Source organism: Mixophyes fleayi, chromosome 1, assembly GCF_038048845.1.
Source record: "Mixophyes fleayi isolate aMixFle1 chromosome 1, aMixFle1.hap1, whole genome shotgun sequence".
NCBI classification, from domain to species: Eukaryota; Metazoa; Chordata; class Amphibia; order Anura; family Limnodynastidae; genus Mixophyes; species Mixophyes fleayi.
Window position 1 is genome coordinate 148,607,107 of NC_134402.1, and position 24,288 is coordinate 148,631,394.

At 37.1% G+C, this 24,288-nt stretch overlaps 1 protein-coding gene across 3 annotated transcripts in view; it reads right to left on the reverse strand.

Moving 5' to 3' along the window:
* BMPR1B (bone morphogenetic protein receptor type 1B) overlaps nucleotides 1-24,288 on the reverse strand; it is a 349,352-nt gene that overhangs the window by 115,650 nt on the left and 209,414 nt on the right. Inside the window, exon 1 of one of the 3 annotated variants that reach the window (XM_075201561.1) lies at nucleotides 22,961-22,978. The exons of the other annotated variants lie outside the window; for them this stretch is intronic. The gene's annotated coding sequence lies outside the window, so the exon portion shown is untranslated. Of the gene's footprint in view, nucleotides 1-22,960; nucleotides 22,979-24,288 lie in introns of those variants that run through there. 3 annotated transcript variants of the gene reach the window in all.

Below are 24,288 nucleotides of genomic sequence, written 5' to 3' on the forward strand. Positions count from 1 at the left end.
CCACTTTTTCAAACCCACAGTTTAGTAAATATAACCCTCAGTCTTCTCTCATATCCATCTATTTTACTTATTTGTAGCGCATGGAAATCCCAAACGTATTTGTTCATAGATTTTAAAAAGTGGGTCCTTTCAAATTGAAAAGGCAGCACATTATTGGATGTGGAAGTGAGTCACATAACATTCAATCATGTGTTATCCTCTTCACTTTCCGATTTTTAATGAAGGGAGATGAAAAATCCCACTGTAGATTAAACACTAATGGCTACAGTGTACTTTTCTTTATTCTTTTTCACATTTTTTTGTTGCTCTTTGGTTTCTGTATTGAGTGAGCTAAACAGCACTTACAGTTTTTTCAAATGCCAAGGTAAGAGGAACAACATGACTGCAAAAACAGCAAAGTACATATAACAACATCTCTAGCACAAAGCTCTAGAGCTGCATCTTAACATAAATGTAAATGACATCCAGTTTTTTATATGCGTAGTAATTAGGACCATTTAGTGATAGTAAAGATGTAGTTATATCTAAAGAAGAAAGTATAATCCAATAACAATATTTTGTTTAGTGTTCAGAGAAGTAGTGTATCTTGAATACAGAAATTAAGATTTGGGAAAGACAGTCCTGAATCACAAAACTGGTCCCTGAGTACTAATTAGAAACATATCCCTTATACCAGCAACACTGAGGGTAACTGTAGAAATTGTTTACAGACTAAAATAAAAAAACAAAAATTTCCCGCTAACGTTCCCCTGAAATAACCTTCTTCAGCTGCCTTGTTTGGTAAACAAGGAAATGTAAAAACAGACGTAGCACTATTAAAAACAAATGATAGCAAATTATGTTATGGTAGCCAGGGATAATGTGAAGAACTACCAAATTTATTTTTTTTGTAAAGACTGCAGGCAAATGCAATTAGAACAATTAAATATAATTAGATTGTTCTAATCAACGTCTTTCTCTTTACTACTTACCAACATCAGTTAATAAATAGTATTTTAACAAACGGAAATATTTTCCAATAGCATTAAAAATTGCATTTCAATTTCAGTACGGCATTAGTATGTTCCTAATGTTCTTTTGCAATAACATTTTTGTGTTCATTGTTATCTCAAAGTCTGAATCCATACTTGTCTGATTATTATCAGCAGTTTAATATTGAGACAGCACAAGCATATAGGGAATAACATAACTATTTGGGTTTAAACGTGCGACAGTGTCCCAGGTGTCTCGAAAATAAGACGCCACACCAAAAAAAATTCAGCTATTGCTTGTCAAAGCTTTGGAAGCAGACTGTTCATGAAAAAGAGACCACAAGACACAACTCATTGTATTCTGTCAGGGACTCAAGTACAGCACACTGACTACCCCACCAAGTTCTCGCCTATGTTCTAAAAAAAAAAAAAAGAGTAGTACAACTTCTTAATCATAGATAGATAAGTATTGTATATTATATAGTTATAGTTATATAACATTGTAATAAATAATGGAAAATAAAGAAATATTTTATTGTATTTTTTACATTCTGTGTTAAATTCTAGGTGCTGCATTGTCTGAGTAGCTGAAACCATTGCATTGCAACACTGATGTTGTATATACAGAGAGGTGATATAGAACTGAATAAATGGCCATTTTTTAAAATAGAGACTTTGACAGAGACAAATGCATCCAGGGACAAATCTTTGAAAACTGTGGCTGTCCCTGTGAATAGGAGTTAGTTGCCAAAACTGTACTTTATTTATGAAGCGTATGTTTTGCACAGGTGAATCTATATACTTGTTCAGCACAGTTTAAATTGTGCCTGAAATTTACAATCTTTGAAGACTAGGGAGTAAATTTATCAAGCTACGAGTTTCTGGCGGGTTTGAAAAGTGGAGATGTTGCTTATAGCAACCAATGAGATTATAGCTGTCATTTTGTAGACTGTACTGAATTAATGATAACTAGAATCTGATTGGTTGCTATAGGCAACATCTCCAGAAACTCCCAGCTTGATAAATTTACCCCTAAAAACAACTAGATTTGCAGGAGGTGGAGAAAAGCACCCCTTTCATTTTATTAAACCTTCAGTTTGTGAAGTGTTATTTTTAACATTGAACAAAAAAATGTATAGGACAGGATCTGACATCTGAGCTAGTGCATGTATGTACTCTGACCTCTCTCCTTCTGTACTATCTTGTGTAACCAACTGTCCTTCTCCTATCTCCACATGAATGTCACAATGCTACCTAAAGCTCAACATGTCTAAAACAGAGCTTATTATCTTCCCTCCTGCCAGAGTCACCACTTGCCAGGGGAGGACTGGCAAATTTTAGCTCAGGGGTAAGACTCAAGGCCACCTTTTAGGAATATTTTAAAGAAAAAAAATGCAGGTGGCCAAGTGACCCAGCCCAAGGTAGCACACTATGGGACCAGCCCGGGGTAGCAGATTCCCCCCTGCCCCCCCCAGCCTAGCCTGCCCTTTAATCTCCATCACTATCAATAACACCACAATTTCCTTGGAGTCACACTTGACTCCATCCTCTGCTTTATTCCTCACATCCAGACTCTCTCCCAGTCCTGTCGACTCCACTTTGAAAACATTGCCAAAATACACCCTTTTCTTACTCAACATGCCACCAAAACTTTTATCCATTCTCTCAATAGTCTTGACTATTGCAACCTCCTGCTATCTGGCATTCCCAAAACCTATGTATCCACACTTCAATCCATTCTAAATGCTGGTGAAGACAGATCTTCCTCTCTCTTCCACATCTGTTGCAATACTATACAAATTTTTACACTGGCTCCATGTGTCCTCCATAATCAAATTCAAATTACTCACCCTTACCTATAAAGCCTTCAACAACACTACCCCTGCATACATCTCATATCTCATATCAAAATACTCTTCCTCCCGCCCGCTTAGATCTACCTCTGATCTTCGCCTTGTCTGGTCTCTGGTAACCACCTCTCACTCCCGCCTACAAGACTTCTCCCGTGCTGCTCCCCACTTATGAAACTCCCTACCATGCTCAAGCAGACTTTCCCACAGCCTTCAAATCTTTAGTCGCTCTTTGAAAACCCATCTTTTTTTTTTTTTTTTTTTTTTTTTTAGAGGTGACCTTATCCTCGATAAAACTATTCTCACAATTGCACCCTCACAACTGTCCCAATCTCCACTCTGAGCCACATTTGCTCCTCTTGTTTTAGCTGTGCCCTCTTACACTTAGAATGTAAGCTCTCTAATGAGCAGGGTCCTCTACACCCTTTGTTTTCATGTATGCGTTTATTTTGTCTACCTTGTACGGTCTACCTTGTACAGTGCTGTTTTATGTATGTACTGTTGGCCCCACTGTACGGGGCTGCGGAGCACTGTAGCACCTTACAAATCTATGATAATAATAATAATGTATCAAATGTTTAGTAAAATGAAAATGGCTGTGTGGCCTTCTGTAACATTCCTAAAATTGCCACCCTATAAGAATTTTACCCCACAAAATCTCATTTTTGCACTCTTCTGCAGGCAACATGTCAGTAATACATATAGTGTGTGTGAAGAGCATAACCTCACCAGACAATGAAAGACTGGCCATTGTGCGAGGACATCTAGGTATATCCAATCCCTCCATAGCTGCCTCCCAGAATACTTTTGTTTTGCCAGATGTGTGTAACCTATGAAAGAGAGATGCAGGACAGCTGCCCACCCCGTGTCCCTTAATCCTGAAACCTCTTTCCTGCTAAAGGGTTGTTAGTTTCACAGAATGCAAACTATGTCAGCCCAGTACAAAGGGGTCTTTTACACTGGAAGCTCCTTTAAGCCGGATGGAGAAAAAAAATAAAACACATTCAACACAAAAAGATGACATGCCTCTGTTCCTATTTTTCTTTTCACATTGCATATGGTTCATATTATATGGAGCCTGGCACTGCATCATGAAAAGAAGGGCCTGGGAAAATTAAATAAAAATTAAATAAAAAAAGCACGATTAATTACACAAAATGTTCACGTGTTCAAATGACCCTGTCATAGTAGTAATCTAGATAAACAGGTATACACATAGGCAAATTATATATATATATATATATATATATATATATATATATATATATATATATATATATATATATATATATATATATATTCTCATTATCCTTATTAGCACAGAGACACTAGCTAAATTACATAGGTCAGTGCTGTTGACAGCTAAGAATTTAAAATATTTTGGACATAAGCTCTACACCTGGTGTTAATAATCAACATAAACTCTAGCAACCCCCCAGCAGCACACAAGTCAGAGATTTTATACATCATATATTTGCATGGTTAACTGACAGCAGTAGTGTTTTCCATTCCTACTCTTTAGGAGAATGACACATCACTGTCCAATTAAACTGAAAACTTGGATTGGAATTGAGTTTAATATTAACTACAGTCTAATTGTTGAGCATTTATGGCCTGAATTTACTAGTGCTTTGTTGCTCTGTTTTCTATGCTTATTGGAAACACAAAAACAAAACATACCGGCCTTTATTGATAGTATTTTTTACAGGCAAACTACAAAAGAATTAGCAAAAAGAAGAAAAAAAGCCTCTCCCCGATAGTCCTGATTTTTACAGTATTTTTGATGGAGCGATAGCTGTAGTTTTTAGATTACTGTCACACCTGCACTTTTGAAGCAGGTGATTTTATGCTACTTAGAAATGTTCAGAAATATTTTGTGAACTTTTTCACTAGCATATCTGAGTGTTTTTTTCTTTTATCTATTAGGGAAAATGCTGATTTTACATTTTCAACACCTTTTTACAGCTTGTGTACAACTGACAAGAACATTTTACCTTCATTTGAACAGACCTAATTTCAGCAGCTTTTTATCTGTAAATGCTAAATTATGTTGAGCACTAGAAACTTTGTGCCAGCGAAGAGCAGATACCACATACTTGCCAACCTTAAATACATTTCTTCCGGGAGCTGCAAGGGGGAGGTGGGCGTATAGGGGGCGGGGCCTCGGAAATTGCGTCATTTTAGTCCCGCCCCCGTGATGTAATGACGCAAATCGCTTCATTTTTCAGCGGGGGTGGGGCCAAACGCCGCGATTTCCGGTGAATCGCGGCGATTGAACCGATTTCTGCCCACTTCACTAGGAAATGGGCAGATCAGGGAGATTGCCAGACTCTCCCGGGAGTCCGGGAGACTCTCGCAAAATGCGGGAGTCTCCCGGACATTCCGGGAGAGTTGGCAAGCATGAGATACCATAGACTTTCCACTGTTTCTGAGTGTGTGTTTTTTCTTTACATACTACACTATATTTGTTTTTTGTTTTGTATTTACATGCTCGGGGAGGTTCTGATTGAATATTACTATACAGAAGAACTATTTGCTATTTTACATTTTCGGGACCTTAATTTGGTAAAGGCCAAATTCACAGTGTGTTCTTTGTTGTATGGTGATGATGTGTAGCGCCCATTAAATTATTCTTTTATGTGTACACACCTAAACAATTCACCTTCAGATCTGTGCTCTTCATCTGACATAACAATCTGCTGAAAGACTCTGCACAACCTATAGAGATCTGCCTATACTGCTGGTCGTGAGTGCATAAACGTTTCCACATTTACCCGATATGGTTCCATCGTTGATATTTATTTGGTCAGTTTATAAAATCAAATCAAGCGATACAATGTGCTTTGGTATGATAAAACATGATCCTGAGACCATACACACTAATCAGACTTAACAGGCGCTTATCATTTGATTAGCTTGATAATTGGTTGAAAAACCTGTAGTGTGTTCCCAATATAACTGTTGAGTCTCCCCCAGTCTCTATACCATCCAACATTTTATTTTCTCAATCGGGAAATGGCCACACACCCCTATGAAAAGCAATGTTGGGGGTGCCGTTATGTCATGTTGTGGTTGTACCATGTCCTCTGGACGGCCCACAACCCCATCCCCTAAATACTCGCTCACACCTGTGACAAGTGCCCATGGCACCTGTTCACTACAGGGAGCAGGGGAGCAGGAAATAGCTCCCAACATTCAAGCAATCAGGATAAAAGTCCTGACTGGCGAGATGGAAGGACAATCTATTAGAATCATGACTATCCCACCTAAATCATGACAGCTGGGATGTAAACACTCTCTGTGGCTTTACGCTTTTTGCTGTGGTGCAAAACCATTTTCCTAAGGAAACCCTGCCAGGACACATTATAAGGATCTAGTATATTGGGTATCTTGGGCCATGAGGCACCATTGATCCTACCTGCACTCTGCCACATATCTTGCTTATACCATTACATCTGCCCAATCATTGAAAACAATGGGACTTGCAACAAAGCAATTAAATACTACTGTTAAACTGTTACAGTGCCCCCTGGCTGCCAGGGCATGCTGGTGCTTGTAGTTTCACATGTCCCAGCTAGTCATTGATTGCCAGAGCAGGGCTTTATAAATATATTATCTGTATATTATGTATCATATGTATTTGCTGGTTCACTACTAATATTATATGCAGAACAATGTTGGAATAATATAAGGGCACTGTGGGTTATATATAGTCTATACATATTTAAATATGGTCAGTGTGCTGCAAATATTCTGGGGATATTTAAAACAGTTTCAAATTAATTTTCAAGCTATATCCTGTGACTATGTGACAGCAGCTAATCAGTTACATATCCAAATCTAAAATATGTAACATGAAAAAAGTTGTGAAAACAATGAAACTAAACATGTACAGTATACTGACACATCTGTTCTATAATGCTGATTTGAAAAAATTCCCATCAATGAAAAACTACATGTAGACTGACATGCACTCTGTATATCGTTACTTATTTTTAGCCATATGCTGAAATTGTATTTCATGTGCATTTTAATCTATACATCAACTTAGGTGTTTGCCTGTATGTTTGAATGCACAGAAATGTGTTGTACAGTTAGTTCACTTTAAACTTTACACTTTAACACCACGTTCTGCCATAATACACACTCTAGGTTTGATGTGGTGTCAGCAAGCCAATAAAATCACTCAGCCATTAATGAGGAATTCTATAGACAAATTGTATGGCTCTTCAGTATTCTGCTACAGGCTGCCTGTGCAATCCAAAACTATGCAGAGCTGCATGAAATGGCTTTGACATTATTATTTTTGGTTACAATTTGACTTCCTCATTTGACACATTGAGTAGTACTTCCTTTTACCTCTCCCTTAGGGACACCTTAACAATGTAATAATAGGCACTGACATCTGGTCAGCTTAATCAGAATATGCATTATTTATCAATCTAGGAATAATTGAGACACTGTGCTTTAAAAGACTTTGGTCATCTATGTTCTCTTAACAACCAATGTAGTAGAAAAAAAAACATTAGCACATTTTTATATTGCATGGCTGCCAACATTATAAAATAGCTTCCAAGAACCTGTGGATGCTGCGCTAGGGCATCTAAGCACGGAGTCCTAAGTCTCAGTAGCCTGTAGATTACTACAATCCCTGTCCTGTCAAGCTCATTGAATTTGATTATAACATACTGTTTGCATTTTCAATACTACTCTTGAATAAATATTAACTCATATTGTCCAGAGAATAAGGATAGATGGCAAGAACTGCATGATACAGAAAAAGGAATATTGTAAACAGTGGCATTTCTAGGAATGTTGGGAACTGTGAAATTGAGGTACTGAGAGACTCATGTAGAGATGGGCACAATTTGCTTGCAGTGTAGATGCAGACTAAGATGTATCATTGCCTTCTGCACATGTACAGTTTGAAAAAGCACATGTAGCTTCACGAGTTGGACTTCAATCCAACTCTACATGAGTTAGCAAAAAAATACATGTGTGACTTGATTGATGATTTTACATCTTTTCAACTCACCAAAATATATATCTGACGATGATGAAAATAATTTGTACCCACCAGTTTGACAGTGTTGTGATACGTCTCTACTTAAATTTATACCAGACTGATCACGGATCAATATGAATGTGAGTTCAGGAGCCTTAACTGTGACTGTACTGCAAAAGGCCACATTTACTGAACCATTATAGCTACCTACCTCTGAATTTCAACTCATAACAGCCTATTATTGTATGCATGTAGCTTTTACTGTCTAACCATGTCTCATTTCCCTCTGCTTACTCCCTGGGCAAAATATTATCAGTCTTCCCACTATACACTATATTATAGGAACTTACAATAAATCTTTAGTAAACACCAATCTATAGCAATTTTCCAAAAAGCATTGCTAGACCAATGCTCCCTCTAAACTGCAAGGTTACACAATAAAAGTTCCACTTGAAAAACTATATTTGCAGGCTAGCAATGAAATATAAAAGTGGACCATCATATTTTTATTAGAATACAGCGTTAATGGTCTAACAAACCTCCAACAGTCACTGCCTCTGCAATGGGACAGCACTGGCCTGTTGGGAAAAGGAGGGTTTACAGATTGACTGTCCTTATTTACCCCCAGATACAGTTCAGTACAGGTAACTGCCGCAAAAAGAAACAGGAAGAAAGGCTCTGCTCACAAGATTAGAGCGAATATACAAATAATAATATCATTATACAAACAGCAAAAAGCTAAAGGTTATAAAAAAAAACATAATAGAGAAAAATTCTTGGTAAGTCTTAAATACTGTGGGAAATTTACATACACAGTTATCGACAATCAATAATTAATGCTGTTCATATCTTGCAGACATGGGCTTGTTATGAAATATCTTATAGTCATCAGTTTAACAGTGTTTGTACGGTGAGGTCCTTCCACAAAATCTTAATAGAGCTTGCTTTTCCCCAGTGATTAACATGTAATGCTGTTACAATGACAGTATCAAATACAGCACCAATGGTCAATGATAGCATATTATATAGCATGCTTGCTAACTCTGTACTATCTCCTGGAGGGAAGGTAAAGTATGAGGATGGAAGGAGGTGTGTTATTCTGAATCACAATATATCGGCGCCGCAACGCAATGAAGCAAAAGTGTAATTTTGCAGCGGGAGGGGGGGGGGGGGGCACTTGAAAATGGAAAGAATGCTAGAGAATGGCCTGATCTAGTTTGCCTTAGTCTGCAACTGACTGCTGATACTACTGCTAAGACACTGGTGTCGACAGATTCCTGTATGGAAAAGAAAGTTGTTCTATCACACCAACCATGGGACAATTACCCAGTCAATATAATGATCATGAAAAAAAAGAGAGTATTCTATCTTCTATCTGGGGTGCAACCTTAAACACAAATGTGACATGAAACAAAAAAGTATACAGGGTTTTTTTTTTTACAAGGTGCACTAGATGTCCCTAAATTGTGTTTGAAATCACATGAACCATCCATTTAAAATATAACTTTTATTAATAAGTCTAAAAGGACCAGCAAAATATAAAATGAGATCAAGTAAATAAAAACAAAAATGTATAAATAAAATGGCTGGGTGCACTAAATGCTTTCACCTATATGTACAATATTGAGGATATGAAGCAGATAGTAAGCTTAGATTAAGTGGTCAGTGTGTAAATTGATGTACTGAATCAATATTCAATTATCTGCCACTTGTATAGCCATAAATAAATATGCCACTGAGAGTAGTAGGGAAGAGGTCTGGAATATAATAGTTCCCTGATAGTATAACCCGATTTTTGATGTCTGTATTGTTATGATACAGAGTTTGTGGAGGTGATAAACTATCTACCTAAGCGCTCCTAATAGATATGATGGAGCTGGTAGTCGTGAGAACAGTCCTGTCTGTAAGGGCTGTTTTCAGCTAAATTATGCTGTATACGAGAGCCGTAATCCGTAGTAACAGACTATGGATAGTGTATTGGTATCTGCCTCCTATGGTCCCCACTATCTCAGGGCTTATGAGAGCCATGTTACGTGAAAGATCCCCTCCGTATATATGAGTACCAGGTGCACCCAGTGGGAACGGCAACACGCGTTTCGCTAGATGATGCTTAGTCAAGGCATTAGTCAGACTGTCCTCGCATCTATATTTTAAATGGATGGTTCATGTGATTTCAAACCCCTGTATCCTTTTTTGGTTTGTTGACAGATTCCTGTAGATAAACCCAGTGATGTCAATAAGTTAATATATCCAAATCAATTAAAGCAACTGACTCCTTGGTGAGTGTCAAGAGAATGGTTACCATCGGAGAATTTACATGCTTATTATATGGAGTGGATGAATGTTGGCCAGAGTAAGTTCCCAGAAGCCTTTATGGTTTCTTAGTAGGCAACTATAAATTGTTTACATGGCAGATGACTTTCTGAGTTTCTGCTCTGGGTCCATAGCTGTTATTAAAGAATGCACTGGCTATGGGTAGAGAAAGTAGTGAATGAACATATAATTTTATTAAGTGATTTCCAAAAACTGCTCCATAAACAGTACAAGCAGTTGCACTTTCACAGGCCTAGAAAATGGCCATTTGAAATAAAGGTTACATATATATAATCTACTGACACATGCAAAAATAACTTGTGTCAGTGGAACAATTTTACATTACATTCATAACAGTTTTATATTATATTCATGGCAGTAGTGTATCTTAAAGTACATGATTTATTTAACAGAATATTGTAATGACTTTAATTGTTAATTCAATTCTCAATTACTGACTGTAAAAGACAATGCATGCCAAAAACTATTACCAAATTATGGCATAACATATGAGACTGTGGTTAATATCTGAAATATCTATGCATTTTAAAATGGAAAAAAATTGCAGACATAACATACAGCAGGAGTGTGACTCACTGTGCAGACACAGACAGATAACAGGAGAGGCACTTTGGATGGTTTAGGATGCTTGACAGTAAAAAGAAAAGAAGTATTACAACTCAAATCAGTCAGTTATGCTGCAAATGTGTACTGCGTGGCACATTATTTTCTACTCAACCTTAATGCTGCTTACTAGAAACAAATGGCAGTATCAGCTTAGATCACAATACAGATCCAGATCATCCTCATGACCAATTTAAACAGCCCTCCTTTTGGGAGACATTTATACTTGCCTCCAAAACCATATGATCGATCATTAAAACATGTAATTTATGAGTCACATAGCCTAAAACTGTAGACAAGTATACTGCAAACTATGTGGTGTAGGGAGGTTTTGCAAATATTTTTGCTATGGGAGAGTTCATATAAATGACTATAAGTGGGTTAAGAATGTTAAAACCTTGGTGTTCATTCTTCATAATTTATTTATTAATGATATAATGTCGTGCATTGAAAGCTTTTTCTCAGTGTTTGATATTTATACAGAATTATGTGGGATAGTAATCTAAAAGCATGATCATAATTATCGTTTATTTGTAAGGTGTCCAAATTCCACTGAGCTGGCAGTCAGGATACAAATCACACAAATACAAACTAAACATAATAACAACTTATATGTACAAATTACAAGTATGAATCATGCAAGTATAATTATAACTAGCATATATACAGTTAGAAATTACATAAAGACAAATTAAACATAAAAACATACAAATCTCAAAAATACAAGTTAACCATAGATAACATAACAAGTACATTGGAGGTAGGCAAAGGAGGAGCAGACATGAGACATAGGTTAGTGAGCAGACATGAGACATAGGTTAGAGAGCAGACATGAGACATAGGTTAGTGAGCAGACATGAGACATAGGGTAGAGAGCAGACATGAGACATAGGGTAGAGGGCAGACATGAGACATAGGGTAGAGAGCAGACATGAGACATAGGTTAGAGAGCAGACATAAGACACAGGTTAGAGAGCAGACATAAGACACAGGTTAGAGAGCAGACATGAGACACAGGTTAGAGAGCAGACATGAGACATAGGGTAGAGAGCAGACATGAGACATAGGGTAGAGAGCAGACATGAGACATAGGGTAGAGAGCAGACTTGAGACATAGGGTAGAGCCCCAGAGAGCTTATTGTCTAGAGGGAGGGGGAAACTAGAGACAGTAGAAGCTAATGGTGCACAATTGGATGTGGTAGGTAGAGGGTGTAGAGAGAGTATTCTAGAATGGGGCTAGGGTAAGTTATAGGTGGGTTTTGGGAGAATACTTGAAAGATTGGTGGCAGTGGGAGAGTCTTGTCAGGAGCAGAGAGTTGCATAAGTCTTCGAGGTTGGAGCGAGAAGTGAAGGGCTTTGTAGGCTAGTGTGATCAATTTGAATTGAACTCTGGAGGGAATGGGGAGCCAGTTAAGTGATTTGCAGAGTGGTGCAGCAGCAGATGTGTCTTCTTTACAAATGGATTTGGACAATATGGGAGTTTCCTATGTCATCAATGATATTTAATGGTTGTATCCATCCATGTCAATTCCTGTTATATTTTTGTTTTACTATATAGTATACAAGCAAAAAAATTGGTGTTCATCCTAAACCCTGCCTCAGCCAGTAGAGAGCAGTTTATTCTTTCCCTATCTGACAATCTTCCTCCAGCCCTCACAGCAGTAGCATCGTAATGTATAGGGGAAGCTGGTGGAGGAATACAGTGTCACAGCTAAATCTGGAAACTGATTATGGTTATCAGTGTTCGTTCCTTGGGTCGGTTTCCTCTGCACGTCACAACTGTTTACGGCAGGCTGAAGTCTGCCTAGGAGAACGCTGAATGTGCTAAATAAAGTACTCTCTATTGACTGGAAGTAAGTAAACAAAATAATGCTAGAGATCCTGGTTGCAATGCAGAGTAACCGCTAATTCCAATTATCCAAAAACGCATACTACATCCAGAAACAAAATGAATGAGCATTGTGGAATCTCAACTACGAGGACATGTTGTTCAAGAAATACTACATTACCTTGTATAAAGTTTATTCAGAGTGTTTACAATATAACTTTCTGCAGACCTTTTTAACAACAGGCTTCCACAAAAGATAATATGATCTTGATAGAAATCGGAGGAACGAAGCTCTCATCTTCAGGTACATGTTACCTTGGTAGAGCAGTAGAGTTGTAGTCTCTGCAGATTTGTCTGACTAAGCATCACGCCAGGATTTGGTATCTTTCCAGCTTATATAATTTGGTCTACAAGTGTTGATCCAGGGAGTTACCCATTTACAAATTGAATCACACTGAATGATGGCGTTCAGCTCAAAAGATTGATTAGTAGCATGTGAGTGGTTGATCTGATGTATCTTATTTTTTTTCCAACTTATGAAAATGTATTTATGTATATACAGAGCAAGACTGGATGGAGGTTCTCATGGTACCTGGGTTAAGCAGAAAGACTTTGGAGAACCACATGTCACTTGCAATAAACTGGTCATCCATATAGTTAGTATAGATAGTATAGATTCTCTGTTTTCCGCATTCCCTTATGTAAACAAAACAAGCGCTTAGTGATCTGTAAGGCTGCTTTTTAACCTGGCAGAATGCACCAGCGAGAAATGTAAAAATCACGCATTTTTAAATAAGCAAGGTAGAAATTAGTGCCCCATCTGTCCGTTCTTAGAGGTATCAATGAACCTTTAAGGTGACACAAGATTTACTAATGGTTTGTGTCTCAACTATTTATCAATCGCTGAAATGAAGGAGGAATTATATTCTACAAAAAGACTGTCCCAAAGTAGAAATCCAGATACTCATTTGCATCTTCCAAATAAGAGTTGTTCATTTTCTTGCCTCTTTCATATCACAACAGATCAAATCAGAGTCAATGTTGCCGTTAATACAACTTTATTAAAAAAATGTTAATCTTGCTTTTAAGATTTTAGAATGCACGACTCCCTTACTTCTCATATAATAACCCATGGTACCAGTACAATAGATGATATTGGTAAAAGCATAACACAAGAAAAGTGCATTGAAAAATTAGTTAAAATGCATGAATAAAACACATCTGAAGTACACATTAGTTTCCATGCGTTTTTATCCATATACCCAGCGTATTTGTGAGGCCGTGCATGTTATAACGTTGGGACATTTTGGTAAAATGTGCATTTGCATCCTTAGATATTTATTAGTAATGACACTAAAATGACTACAGAAGCAGCCATTCTGCTTGACTTTTGCCATAAGTATCTCAACACTTATTAATTTAGTTAAATGTAGACATACATTAAACAACAATAATCATTAATGATAATGCATTTCATTGGCTGTGTTCACAATTATTTACAACTTGCGATATTGTTTCATTTATACAACAGCGCTGCTGAATTAGTGGCCCTATATAAATAAATGATGATAATGTTGTTGATGATGATCATCATCATTTATTTATACAGAGCCAGCAAATTCCGTAGCGCTTTACAATGGGATGATGATGATGATGAACAGTAGAGGACCGATTTCACATTATAGAACGGTAAACAGCTCCTACTTCATTTTAGTCTAGTTACAAAAATGTACAAGTCAATTTAAATGAAATATTGTTCTTTTATTCCAGCAAGCTGTCAACACTATCCATGTATGAAATTGGTATTATTATTCCATGATAGAGTATTCCACTGAAATATTGTTTCTATACAATAAAAAATGCCATTTCATTAGCCAAAAAAATAAGCAGGTTTTGACATATGCACTAGCACAATAGATGTTAGCTTATGTAGTAAAACTTTCTCCTACAAGCTCTGGGAACGGATTGCATTACATTCCAGCAACCTAGATACAAATTGCTAAAAACTTCCAAATGACATTGAATAGTTCAGGTTTTAGCCAGTACAAATGTAAAACTTGGGTTACTTGCACAGAAGAAACTGTTGTGAACCTTTGTTCCAGTTTCTTTTTTTTTTGTACTGGTAAAAATGCTTTCTGATTAAAAATACCACAATCATTTCAAATATGGAAAAGAAGAAAAAGGAAAAAAAGCACATTCTTTAACTTTATTTTTATAGTTTGCAAAAAGGGAAAGTAGGGGAAAAATGTTAGCGGACGGAATGCAGCTGTGTGATACATGTTATAAGAGGTGAGGAAAGTAATAGTGGAAGAAGAAGGGGAAAGAAATTAGGGCATATACAATAGAAAGGAAAGGGGTTGATTCATGGTAATAGAAATTGTATGTGACAGAGCAGAAGGAGTTGTGTAGCGAGAGCAAGGGGAATTTGTGGACAGGGGAGGAGATAGAAAATAATGTATGGAATGGTCCACTGAAAGAGCTCTGAGCAGACTTTCTATTCCGCTTGATAAAATCACATAGGAATGAACCTGATCTTGAGTGTGCAGAATAATTTGTTTTGAAACCATGCAAATTATAGTGTTGGGACACTGGCAAATTGGGCATCAATATGTGTGATCAACTTAAGGAAGAAGAGATGCATCAACATATGAGGAATGAATAGCATGGAACAGAACGTATATATATAAATATATATATATATATACATATATATATATATATATATATATATATATATATATACATATATATATATATATATATATATATACACAAGTAAATGAATGGAATGTAACTGTATGTGAATGGTTGGAAACCAATAATGAGCTGCCTTCTCAATTTCATAACTACAGATGCGCAAAGTCGTAGAGACACCATTCCTGCGATGCAATCTTTGAGCTATGCTTTTGTTTCACCATTCTATATATATCTATATATCTCGCATTGTGTTTGAAAATTCATGTTTCGCAGGACTTTTGGCTTATAAATAGAGTAGGGATGAGGGTAATTAATTAATTCTGCACTGTAACGTTTTTGGTATAGGTTGACATATAGAGTTGAGGTCACCAAGGAACAAAAATCAGACCATCGACTCTGATCCAACATATCATCAATATTTATTTATATAGCGCCAGCAAATTCCGTAGCGCTTTACAATTGGGAACAAACATTAATAAGACAATACTGGGTAATACATACAGACCGAGAGGTAAGAGAACCCTGCTCACAAGCTTACAATCTATAAGGCATCATAGTCTACCTAAATGCTCACCTAGCAAAATTATAAAAATTTAAATTTAAAATTCTATTTATCAAGATTGTTGAATCCACATTATTTTGTGAATTGATGGCTCGTGCAAGTACTTAGCTTGTACTATTTGTCAAACAAAACTGTACCTGCTGTATGCTCTGACAGTAAAAGAAACCCACATTTGCACTCTCCCTATCTTTTACTTGCTGTATTATGCTGCCTACGGCTCCCACAGAGATCGTAGGTGGCTGTTAAAAACTGAGAGCGCATCGGGATCTTGCCAATTACAATAAATCAAATTGACTGCATGAAGAATTGTAAATAATGTAATTTTGGAAAATTGTTGAAATTAGCCAGCTTCATAGCAAACTCTTCTTCTGGAGCTTCACAGAACCCTAATGAAGACAGACATAACTGATACTCTTAGCATAAAGAGCAGGCAGAGAAAGTTGTTGTGCAAAGGAGTGAAAGATATGGTGGTCTATTTATCAAAGGGAGAAAAGCAATAAATAAGTATTTTGGGCATCTCCCTGTTTAGTAAAGCCTCCTGGCCAGTGAAGAGTATCGTCAGAGGTCTCTGGTGAAGCTTACCCAGAAGCATGGGGATGCCTTCTTATTGTGGACAGCGGTGGTACAAATACCACAGCCGTTCCCCTGAAGCAATCACCATCTCAGGATGGCAATAAGAGGAAGTGATAACTGAAAAAATGTGTTTTTTTAAAAAAAACAAAACAATTTCTGTTCGTCTGGGCTTCCAATTCCAGTGTGAGCCAGCAAACCGGCTGTCACATATGCAGTGGGACACGGAACTGGCCTGGCGAGTGTTAAGACTCCTCTTACTACTGGCATCCAGTATCGGCGGGGAGCTGAGCATTGCTCAGCTACCCTAGGTGATATTTTAATGATAAGTAATGTCAAGAAAGACTTTCTATCGCTGTGATAAACATCAACAGAAAATCTTTCATCAGCCACTATTTGCTAAATAGAGAAAATAGTGAGACAAAAGTGAAGTAGTAACAGGATAACTTACCCGATTATTGGGATTTATTTATAAAACGGATAACAAAAGCAATAAAAATAAAAAACTTCAATTAACTTTATGCATTTACTTTCCAGCACCAAATGACATATCTGAATAAATGTGAGTCTTTGGAAACCGGATAAACACTTTACTAAGAAGTAAATATTATTATCATCATCAAAGTTTATCAACGTTGATCATATCTACTTCTCCTTCTGCCTTCATTGTAAAACTAACAAATTCCATTCACTTTTCCATACCACCACTTCTAAATTTCAACTTCGATCACTGTATTATATGGATGTTTGTATTGTTGAAACACTGTAAATCTTCTGTTCTATATTGTACAAAGATTAACTAGTACAATTAAAGCTTAGTAGTAAAGTTTTACTTACTTAAATGTAACACATTTTACATTTCAGACTGGCCAATAAGACACATGTATCCTTGTTCTATTGAAATTTGAATTAGGTTTTCTTACTTACTTCAGTGTCACTGTATTTTCGACAGCAAATACATTTTTCAGCTAAGCAAAAACTAAACTAAGAGATGGCAATTACAGCAAAATATAACATTCACATACATATCCCCTTTCATGCATTTGTAGATTCATTTCATATTTTTCAACATCAGTACATTAAACATTGATCCATATATAACCCCCCCATTAACCTTGACCATCTCCTGATGTGCATGATAGGAAAGAACTGGCCAGGTGTATTCAAAGTTTATACCTCGGTATGACTGGGCTGATGAGTGAGGAGGTATCAAATCCAAGCCAGGTGCAGCACCCTCCTAATGCCCTTCTAATTTGGTGAGAGAGTTAAAACTAATGAGTAACATAAGCTGTTGTGCTAAATGTGGAAAACATTTTATGCATTTTCAGTGTGTTTATATTTATGTTTCATTTAGATGTAAAGTAGCATCAATTCTAAGAAGTTTCAGGAGAAGGTCATGTCAGACTGGTATTCTGACAGCTATTTTCAATGCAACCAAAATTTACATTGGGTTTTGAGAATCACAGGCAATTTCCTAATTTACTTATTTGTCTCTAAAAATCTAAAAAGTCTGTGGTATATCTAAATGTGTTTATGTTACACTTTCCTTATAACTACTGCATCCAGTAGTATATACAGAGTGCATGCTTATTTTGACATATGTCTGCATGGACTTGTGCAGCAAGTTGTAGTTGGACAATATTTTTAACAGTATGATGGGCAGACCAGTGGTCGAAATGAACATTTATATGTGATGGTATGAAAAATGTAATAGGAATGTAAGTGAATGGAATTTGACAATGAATGGAGTTTTTACAATGAAGACAATAGGAGAAGTGGCGGTATGGCATACCACCCTATACACCCCGACATCGACCAGACAATGGTGGATTAGGGGGTTGTTCCTCGCCTCTACAAGAAAGGCATAATGATGCATCCAACTATACGCACAAAATAGAGAATCTGTTTTGTTGGATGGGATTTTTAAATGCTTGTAAAGTGGTGTATTAGGGAAAAGATGGATAACAATAAACTAATGAAGAGGCAGCTTTAAAACAATTGAATGTAGTGCCAGCGGACATGATGGTCCGCACATATGGACTAATGTCAGGGATTGATAAAGCTTTGCTCACAGTGACATCACTGAGACCAAGGGAGTGAGGGAAAAGTGACAGGTGAGAGGAATGCCTGGATACTGGTAGTTGATGTGTAGCAATTGGAAGAGATGAATGAGTATGGAGGAGAGGAGAGGAAACAGTATTGAACAAGAGATACAGTAGTGATGAGAGAGACCAGCGATGTATAGAAAGAGAGAGATCTATAACAGGAGACATTATAAGCTTGACTGCTGTGAGATGTCTGAACAGAGGAGCAAAGAGAGAAAGAGAGAGACTGATAAGTAACCATGTTTCTTATATTATTCAAGTGATTGGACTGAGCCATATTCGTTAGCTAGATAGGGATAGTTAGTTAGAGTGATTGGACTTAATAAAATCAAAGCAGCAAAAGTGTTATGTTATACAAGTAATATTTACAGAGAGGACATTGTCTTGCACTTCAGGCTGCCAACTGCTTTATACTGGAACTGAAAGAAGAAGGGACCTTGTGGTAAAGCTGCATATCAATATAGATATATATGTATTTGCTTAATGAGGACTGCATTGCTATTTTAAATGTTTATAGAGGTTTAAAGATATTTAGATAGATATCGTATATAGATTTATATGAATATTTTAGTATAGGAAGTATTATGTAAGTGGTAATATAGGTACCTCAAGTTTATAATATACTAGAGAGATCTGTTTTAGGTGTGGTGCACAAAATTATGTAGTGTGTTTTTTTATTTTGTTATGCTTATGCTATTGTATTGTTCACACTATAGTAGTATAGTTTTATATAAAATTATAAAGACCAATTTGGTGTGAGAATATTTCCTTTGTGTATGCCTTGGGTATAGGGGGGCAGAGGGTTCCTTGGTCTCTCTCTCTGGTGTTGCTAACTCCAAGACACTACCCCACGAAGAGCCTACAGTACTTAGACAAAGGTGGAGGCACTGGGCAAAACTGAACACAAGGTAAGAGAGTCCATTTGCAGACAGGACACACAAAGATTAGTACACACATTCTAGCCAAGGACAGGGGGTGTTACAAGTAGGGTGACATGGTCGATTGTGCAAGACATGACTTTGAGTAGTACATTCAAAATCACAATGAATATTCACAACAGATACGTACTGTATTATATACAAAGTCAATAGGAGTACGCACCTGTGCATGTGCAGACCCCAAAAGTAGATGCAAGTGGGCATACAAGTCATGCTCTTTGAAAATGCCTAGCTATTTTTAATCTTTCCAATTGTAATTTTACTGTATTTGCAGCTTTATTTATGTAAGTAACACAGTTTAACATGCATACATATATAAAGATGAACATAGCTATGAAAAGAATGTTTGATACCATTGTGCAATCATGGCTTGCCTTGTTTTCATTTCATCATCTGCAGGTGTGAAATGCTCAGCTCTATAAATCCACTGAGCACTCTAGGTGTAGAGAGGCAAATACAATGGATGAAAGATTCCCGACTCAATTGTTTTACTACTGACAACATTTGTTTTCATCATTATACCCAGCTGACTTGCAACAGTTGTCAAGAGAAAGCTGACATGCCCTACATAAAGAGGACAAGGTGACATTCCAAATATTACACCAAAACAATGCTGTGACCTGAGAAACATAAAAACAATGATTATATTTGCAGGTGTTTTTCTTGTAGGATAAATGTTCTACTTTTCTGAACAAAACTGTTTCAACAAGATCACAGGTGTGGGGTATTTTATTGACAAACTGAGAACATTCATAAAACCTGAAAGATAAAAGTATGTCACTGATGCACATGGTGACTATGTTATACTCATAGATAAAATCATCATGAGCCTTTACCTACATTCACTGAGGAGCACTGCTAAACAATTTCATGAAGAGGGTAATGTCATGGGCAAAGTGGGAAAAAAGGAAAGTTTTTTTTAATGTACTACTTTATTTTAGACATGGTTTCCTAAATATAGAAGAACCAATAATTCAAGATCCTATACTGAACCTTTCTGAATTCAAATAGGAACTTTTTCATATATTTTATTAATGCACATTAAAAGCATTAAACCCAGGGCAGACATTTGGCTAATTACTAGCAGGACACTCAAATCGGTTTCTCCATTTCCCAAACCCAAGGACTAAACTGCAGGAAAGTATATAATTTATATTAAATATACTTTAAAGCATACTTGCCAAGTTATGGCAGTCGGGGTCCATGAGCTGCTGGGGGGAGGTGGGCGTGCGGGGGGCAGGGCTCAGAAAATCGTGTCATTATGGACCCACCCCCATGAAGTAATGACGTAAACGGGTCATTTTACAGCAGGGGCGGGGACAAATGTAGCAATTCTCAGGGAAATCGCGGCATTTTGGATTTCATTCTGCCCACTTCACTAGGAAGTGGGCAGATGCAGGAGGCTGCCATGCTCTCCCGGGAGTCTGGGAGACTCACCCGGAATCCGGGAGTTTCCCGGACATTTCGGGAGAGTTGACAAGTATGCCTTAAAGTACAAAAACACATTTACAGAATATTTAGCATAGTAGCATGTTCTGAATCAAACTAGTTGACAGGATATGGATCTCCATAGCATTGTTGTGTACACCAGTATGCTCACTTTTCGTAATGTTAATTACATAAAATGTTAAAGCCGCAGCCTCGGGAATACAGCTTCATGTGATTGATCTTCCTGCTCTCCATCCCCCCTTTTCTGGCAGGTGGCTAGAGGAACAGAGCGTCCCCAGTAACGTCCAGGGAAATTTTGTAAAGGAGATAATATTTGTGGAAGCACAGCTAAGTGAATTTACCATTTGATGCATGTTTAAAAAGTACTTAACTTGCTATTAAAAGTTAAAAAAAATAGGGCATATTAATATAATGGTTTATTGATTTTTTTCAAAATTCAAACCACGAACACTGTGGTCTTAGTTCGAAGGTCACATTTGAGGTTCACTATTCACAGATCTAGGCAGCATGCCCTGTTGGCTAATTACTAGCATGCCCCATTCCCAAAAATACTAGGCAATTTGGATTGGGTCCACTACACAAGTCCAGTAGCTCCGATATACTGGATAGGGGTCCGTAAGCCTCCTACCCATTTCATGAAATGAGTTGTAAAAAAAGAAAAAAAGATACACAGTCAATATAAAAATAAACATTTATTAAATAAAATACTTTCCAAACTCACCACATTGATAAATGCTTCATAATTAAAAATAGGAAAAAGAAAACACAAACCTGAAAAATCAAAATAAACAAACACACACACACACACACACACACACACACAACCAACCCTACACAGAATGACTATAGCCAGGGCAATGAGGACTAACCTTCACCAAACAGCCAATCACAAGTGTTTTCCCACAAAGGCCACTTGTGAGAGAAAAAAAACAGAGAGATGCTGCTAAAATCAATCCTTTAGTATTTGAGATACAGAACATTATACTGTAGTATACAAACGATCAGTTCCAAGAATAATTTTAAACTCCAACATAAACTTGTACGAAAATTGGAATTTCATGAAAAAAACAACATAAATGTGAACATAACTGGAATCTCCCAAAAAAATAAAACCCAACATTTTCACAGGATTACATGAAATATATCTGGAGTTTGAGGATCCATGCCAACCACATGTTATATATAGTATGTATTAACAATCGTTTTGCCAAATTAGCTCAATGACTGCCAAACATTCCCTGCTCTTAATCCCAAGATCTCAACAGCTGTATGAAGGTTAGCACAAATCAATGCTTTTTACACTTACCCATTCACACTGAAATCTAACTAAATACAGTACTTTCCAAGTTTCCCAAAGTATTTAAGGTACACATGAACGTATAAATGCTTTTTACTAAGTGAATACTGAACTGGATTACATTAGCAAGTGCCACTGCTAGCATAACGGAAGTCATATGCATTACTTGTAGAACTTAATTTATAAAACATAAAACACACGCACACATTTTATATATATATATATATATATATATATATATATATATATATATATATATATAAAAATGTATATATATATATATATATATATATATATATATATATATATATATATATATATATGTGTGTGTGTATTTATTATATAGATATATAAAACATATTACACATATATTTTATATATATATATATATATATATATATATATATATATATATATATATATATATACACACACATTTATAATATATATATTTATATATTATCATGTATTGATCTGCTTTATAGTCCAGTGCTATTTAAGAAAATAAGCACAATGTTTATGTTGTGCTGGACAACTGGTTTAAAAAAAGAACAAAATGATGCAGAATATTGTAGAAAAGCATATCTCCAAGATAAATGCTTGGGGACAAGCTTGTGTCTCGATGGTTTATAAATAAGCAATGCTTGACATAGTAATGGCAAATATATACATACACGTGTCTCTACCAGTAATACTATAAGTAGATTCATGATACATTGGCATTATGAATAAGATTATAACTTCGAATTACCATGATAATCACCGGGCTTCAATTATGACATATTCTTGAAGATTACTGCAAAATATGGGTTTGCACTGATAAATCTGGATGGTCAGCCCAGCTTGCACTCTTACTTTGTGCACTCCTACTACGTGCACACCCAGGGCCGCCATCAGGGGGGTACGGGGGGGTACTGGCATATGGGGCCCGGGCTCACCAGGGGGCCCGCTCTCCTCTAACCCCGGCATCCCCACTGCTGCATTGATCCTGGCTGCCAGTGACAGCCAGCCAGCTTTCAAACACACTCGCAGGGGAATGATCGTTCCACCCCTGCGATCATGTGATCCGCCCCCTCTCCCTGTCAGCTGACTGTGTGGTCTGACCTCACACTGAAGTTCCTGCCGATACTATAGGAAGAAGCAGCCTGCAGGAATCAACATGTAGGTAAGTATTTTTATTTTAAAAGAGATAAAGGTACTGTAAGGGAAAAAGCACATAATGGAGGCATAAAGACAGCTAGGATTTACACAGAGACAGAACTGGATTAAGGGCTGAGCACACAAAGAGATTTATTGTTCATTTAACATATATGCAAATCCAGGACAGACAGAGGGGCACATTTATCATTAATCGGCAAAAGTGAGAAATAGTTATAAATCCTTATCGCAAGGATAAGGATTGAACTATTTCTCAAATTTATTAAAAGGGGAACACAGAAACAGCAGTTCCGGAAAACTGCTGTTTCTGTGATAGAAAAAAATCACACTTACCCCCCCCTCTTCGGATGCGATGTCTCGGGATCTCCTCTTCGTTCCTTTTCTTCCTTCAATTGCGCATGTGCAGCGCACATGCGCACAAAGTCCCCACTCTGTCTCTGCAACTATCGTTGCAGAGAGAGCGCGCTGAGTGACAGGGAGGGATCATGTGATCCCTCCACACATGCGCTGTCCAGCTCTGCTCTTCGGAGCAGAGCTGACAGCAGTGGATGTCTTGAATTCGGATGATGTACGCCAGCTCCAGATGGTGTACATTATCAAGACAAGTTCCCGAAAAAAAAATAATTTCGGGACTTGTTAGATTGCGGCCAGGAGCAGTCACCATACTGTTGAATGGTGACTGCTCACAAAAACGATCAGGAGTGCAAAGCAGCAGATATCCATGATATCTGCTGCGATGCACCTTTAATAAATTTGCGGAGGGCACATCGGGACTTTAATTCCACGGTAAGTGCACAATAGTGCACTACCGTGATTTGTTAAATATGCCCCTAAGACACCACTTCCATCCGTTAGTGAGGTTATTTCTGGGTTCTTGTATGTACACTACTGAGAAATCATACACACCACTGCCTGATACAT